Genomic DNA, 5408 nt, shown 5'->3' with positions numbered 1-5408 from the left:
GCTCGATATCCTGAGCCGTATCCTGAAACTGTTTTTGCAAAGAACTTAACTAACTAATTTTTTAACACATTCTCTTAGCACACTACCTCACAAAACTAATTTGATCACTTAATTACTTAGGTAATTTTTGACCAAAACACATATTACTAATTTCTTAGAAATATGTGATACCTTTCGGATCAATGGAGCATCAAATGACACCATCCGCCTCAGAATGTTTCCATTTTCACTAAAAGACCGAGCAAAAGCTTGGCTCAACGCCCTCCCAGTTGGTTCGGTAAACACCTGGGATGAACTAGCCCAAAAATTTCTATATAAGTATTTCCCTCCCGCTAAAACGGCTAAATTAATGACTGAAATTAATACATATTCACAAGAGGATGGGGAATCCTTATATGAAACTTGGGAAAAATTCAAGGAGCTATTACGCAAGTGTCCCCATCACGGTCTTGCGATATGGCAACAAGTGTCCACTTTCTATAATGGGTTGTTGTCACACATGAGACAAACACTTGACTCTAGCTCTGGGGGACTTTTAGGTAATCGCCTACATGAAATATACAATCAAATCGAGGAAATTGCTCAAACCGATTTTTAGTGGCACACTCCCCGAGGCAATAAATCTATTGCCCCGGGGGCCCATAAGGTTGATGAAAGCACTTCTTTACAAGCCCAAATCGAGGCCCTTTCTTCAAAAATTAAAAAGTTAGAAATGACAAAAACGGTCTCGGTAATGGCTTGCGAAGGGTGTGGTGGGTCACATGAAAATTGGAGTTGTATGAAAGAAACAGATGATCAAACAGAGTCGGTAAACTACACTGATAATAGACCTAGGCCACCGGGTCCTCCAACGGGTACCTACAACCAACGATGGCGTAACTACCCTAACCTTGGTTGGAGAGAACCCGGCAATAGTAGTAACCAACAAAGTCTAAACCAACGAACAAACTTTCAACATCCAAGAAATGAGTCACAAACATTCCCTCAACAACAAGGTGGACGAGAAAGGCTTGAAGATACTATATCTCGCCTCATCTCCGACACTGAAAAGAAAAACTCGGATCGATTTCAACAATTGGAATCGAATTTTAGAAATCAACAAGCTAGTATACAAAACATTGAAAAACAAATAAATCAACTAGCTCAAAATTTCTCCGAGAGACCACAAGGCGCGTTACCAAGTAATACCGAAACAAACCCAAAAGCATAAGTTCATCTCATAACATTAAGAAACCGTACCGTGGGTCCCGCGGAAGCTCCGCCACCACCAACTGAGGAAAGCACAACACCGCCCCAACAAGATAAGGCTTCTCCTCTACTTCAAGAGCCCACCAAGGCTCCTCCGGTTCCGTACCCCGGTAGGTTAATTCGTCAAAAGACCAATGAGCAATTCGCAAAATTCGAAAGTCTACTAAAACAATTGCATGTTAATATTCCTTTCATAGAAGTCCTAACTCAAATGCCTAAATACTCAAAATTCATGAGGGACTTCCTCACTCATAAAAGGAAAATTGAATCATTGCAATTAGTTAACCTAGGCGAAGAATGCTCCGCCCTCGTACTCAACAAACTCCCTCAAAAGAAGATTGATCCCGGAAGCTTCACAATTCCTTGCTCAATCGGGGAATCCCCCATTCGTAATGCACTAGCCGATCTTGGGGCTAGCATTAACCTCATGCCCGCATCAATGTTCAAACGACTCGGCCTAGGAAAGACAAGCCCTACCAAGATGAGTATACAACTTGTCGATAGGTCCGTCAAATACCCGCAAGGTGTCGCTGAAAATCTATTGGTCAAAGTCGACAATTTCGTCTACCCGGCCGACTTTGTCATACTAGATATGGAAGAAGACACCGAAGTCCCCCTCATACTAGGGAGGCCATTTTTAGCCACCGCACAAGCAGTGGTAGACATGAATGACGGAACACTCACTTTGAAGTATGGGGATAAGGAAGTGAAGTTGGGGGTTGGGAAGAGAATAAGGACGATGACCCGGTAAATTACATGAAGGTTATTGATTCGAGTTTGGATGAGGCTCTCCGACGGTACAACATGGGATGCAAGACATCCTGCTCAGAAAACATATAACCTCACTTTGGGTCTAGCCAAGGACCCTTATAAACGTGGCGCACCACGGAGGCATTCCGCGGAACTATCCTTAGTTTAGTTTAATCTTTTGGTTTAATTTTAATTTGTAGGAATAAAACACACTCGGGATGGTGAAGGATAACAAGGGAGACGAGAAACATCGCCCCATGCATGAAAACAGGGCCATCCGACGACAATTTCTTCATTACGGTAAGCTCAGCACGGGCCGTGTCCGCCCAACACGGCCCCGTGCTGCACACTCTACAGAAAATTACCCAGTTCAGGTAACTGGACACGGGCCATGTTCGTTGAACACGCCCCCATGTCCAGGCTTCTGTTTCTTTTCTTTAATTTTTGTCACTAGCATCTGAACACAGGGTCGTGCCCGGTCACCAGGGGGCCGTGTCCAGGATGCCAGTAACATTAAAATTTTGCTTTTAACACCATTTTACACATTTAATCAACCTAAAAACTTACTTTTGGGACACATTGAGGCAATGTGTAATTTAAGTGTGGGGGGATGCTAAAACCTTGAATCTTGCAAGTCCTAATAACAAGCCTTACACAAAACTCTATTGGAACCGCTAATCACACCAAAACCAAATTTTTTTGAAAAAAAATTCATTTTTTTTACTTGTCTAAGTTTAAGTTGGGAATTCAAGTTCTAACAAGGTTATATTTTTACAAGTTTACAACCGATAGCGTCGTGATAAAAAGAACCAACATAAGAAAATTATGAAAAGGCATGACAACCTTAGTTAAAATTTGATTATATATACTTGATCACATAAAAACCCTTTCCCACAAAAGTGAGTTTTGAGCCTTTTATCGAGCATACAAATACATATCTTTACACTAAATGCTCATTTTTCGTTTCATGTGTGAATAGAAGCTTGGTTCGTACGACTCTAGAACTTGCCACAACAATACATTCCCGGTCCTTACCAACTTAAACCTGAGTAAGTAAATGATGGAGGCATTAGGACTAACCCTTTTTCTTTCTACACCATTATTTTTCATTTTTTTTACCACCTACCCAAAATCCCCCTAGTTAACCCCTTTGAGCCTAAACCTTTTCATTTCTTAACCAAAACAATCACCCTTTTTACCCACCGTAACCTTTTTATTTTAACCCTTTTCTTTTAGTAACAACGTTCGGTTTTCTTATGACTTGAAATATATATATATATATATATATATATATATATATATATATATAATATTTTGATGAAACCAAACAAACAAACAAGTTCATCAAAAATAACTTTGTTTGAAACAAATGGTTCATCAAAATAAAATAAAAATGTGAAAAATAAAAAGTCTTTCAAAAAAACCGACGTTTGTTACGCTTTTCGCCCTTTTACTAACCATTAACCCAACCACTCACCTTTAGCCCAAGCCTAACCCTTCACCCAAAAAGCCCTCTTGATATTTACAAAGGTATATAGTTAAAAAGGAGAAGGATTGATTGCTTGGCAAGCTTATGGTAGGAGTAAGTTCCATGCCACTCTCGAGTGATTCACTAAAAAATACACCTTCGGCCGAGTGTTGAGTGATTCCCCGTGAGGTATGTGAACTTGTATATAAATGGAATTTTAAAAAGGTATGCTATGCCCTAATAAGTAATTTATCTTATGAAACGTTTTTAATAAATCATGACGAATAGGATTGTAAATAAATAAAATAAAACCTAAATAAAGAATCTTGGAAATCCCGACGCTCTATGACAAGCCCAAAAACCTTCTCTTCTACCCATTCCATTTGGGAGTGAATAAAGCCACGTTATAAAGAGTTTTGCATGAGGACAAGCAAAGATTCAAGTGTGGGGGTATTTGATGTGCACAAAATGCAACATATAAATTACATCAATTGTGGCATAAAACTAACCCTTTTTTAGTACTAATGTTGGAAAAAGTGTGTTTTTGTCTTCCTTTTGTATTTTCAGGATTAAATGAGCTCAAAATAACAAAAGAAGCAAAAAGACAGCAAAATCTAACATAAATACAAGAAAGGGAAAAAAAGTGACATGCCCGACCTCCCGACAGCATCTTCCCAAGCAAAACAGAGAAGACAGAAGACTGAACACGCCCAGTGCTCAGTGAGCACGGGGCCGTGCCCAAGTAGCAGCAGAAAAGACAGACTCATAGAAGCTTCTATTGCCCACCACGGGGTCGTGCCCAGCGAACACGGAGGCGTGGTCAACTTCCTGCAGGCGCATTTATTGGAATTGCAAATTGCAATTAATGAAGAGAGAGACGCGGATGGACACGGGGCCGTGCTCGAGCTTCTGTTCAGCCTATAAATAGGAGTGTTTGGAGCTCTTGCAACTCATCCCTTGGCACACCACCTCTCTCACACTTCACCCACCACCCACCACCACCATAACACCATCATCCACCACCATCATCCATTGTCCATCATAGAGTGTGTGAGTCGTCTCGGGATCCAAGATTGATCGTAAGAGTTCTTGACAATCAAAGGCAATGTTTGCCTAAGTCTCTTACATCACTTGGTGAAGACAAGTGTTTAGTGTAATACTTTTTATTTTTAATCTTTTGCACTTTTTAATTGGTTTTGTATTATTGACTTTAATTACTAGTTTCTTATGTTGAAGGTGATTCTTCCTTATCGTTTGTCCGTGGTGTCTTGGTATTATTTTACTGTCTATATATAATAAAAGATTTTCACCATTCATATCTCCACGGTCTATATGGAGGTATGTTGGCTACCTGGTCGGGGGTTAAGGGAACGGTTTGGTAAGAGTCTTGCCATTGTTCAGTGTATAGATCCTGGAAAGGACCTGGGTCAAATTTAGTAGGACCTCCTTCAATACCCAAAGGTATTGGATGGCGGGGATCCAAACTCTTTTATCCCCTCATAAGTTAAACTACTATTAAAACTTTAACCCAGCTACTTAGGACTGTATCCCTGCTGACTCAGACTACTTAGCTGAGGGTAACGTCGCCTTCAAAAGAGGGGCCTACCACATTATGCATTAATAACTTAATTAATTATCTTTCAATAATCCGACCCTTTAGGATTGTATCCTTGCTGACTCAAACTACTGGGTTGAGGGTAACGGCACCTTTAAAAGAGGGGCCTGCTACAATAACTAAGATAATCTCTTAAACAAGTGCAAAAGTGCGAAAATAATCAAAAGTTACACTACACACGAGTCGGATCCAAGTGATTCATCTTGTCTATCTGTTTTTATTTTTATTTTATTTTTCAGCATTTTAGTTAGTTTTATTTTCATAGTTTAAAAACCTTTCTCTAACTTTTTGATTTGATTAGACCTTGAGGATAAACCGGTACTAAAA

The 5408-nt window shown here is 39.8% G+C and overlaps 1 non-coding gene across 1 annotated transcript; it reads right to left on the bottom strand.

Moving 5' to 3' along the window:
- Window positions 1–343: 343 nt before the first annotated feature.
- On the bottom strand, window positions 344–450 carry LOC118489453. Its single transcript, XR_004887474.1, has one exon. It is a non-coding gene; the product is annotated as a small nucleolar RNA R71 (small nucleolar RNA).
- Between the last annotated feature and the right edge of the window lie 4958 nt (window positions 451–5408).

Source organism: Helianthus annuus, chromosome 17 (genome assembly GCF_002127325.2).
Source record: "Helianthus annuus cultivar XRQ/B chromosome 17, HanXRQr2.0-SUNRISE, whole genome shotgun sequence".
Taxonomy (NCBI): Eukaryota; Viridiplantae; Streptophyta; class Magnoliopsida; order Asterales; family Asteraceae; genus Helianthus; species Helianthus annuus.
The sequence above is the reverse complement of the archived record's forward strand: the minus strand, read 5'-3'. Positions and strand labels throughout refer to the sequence as shown.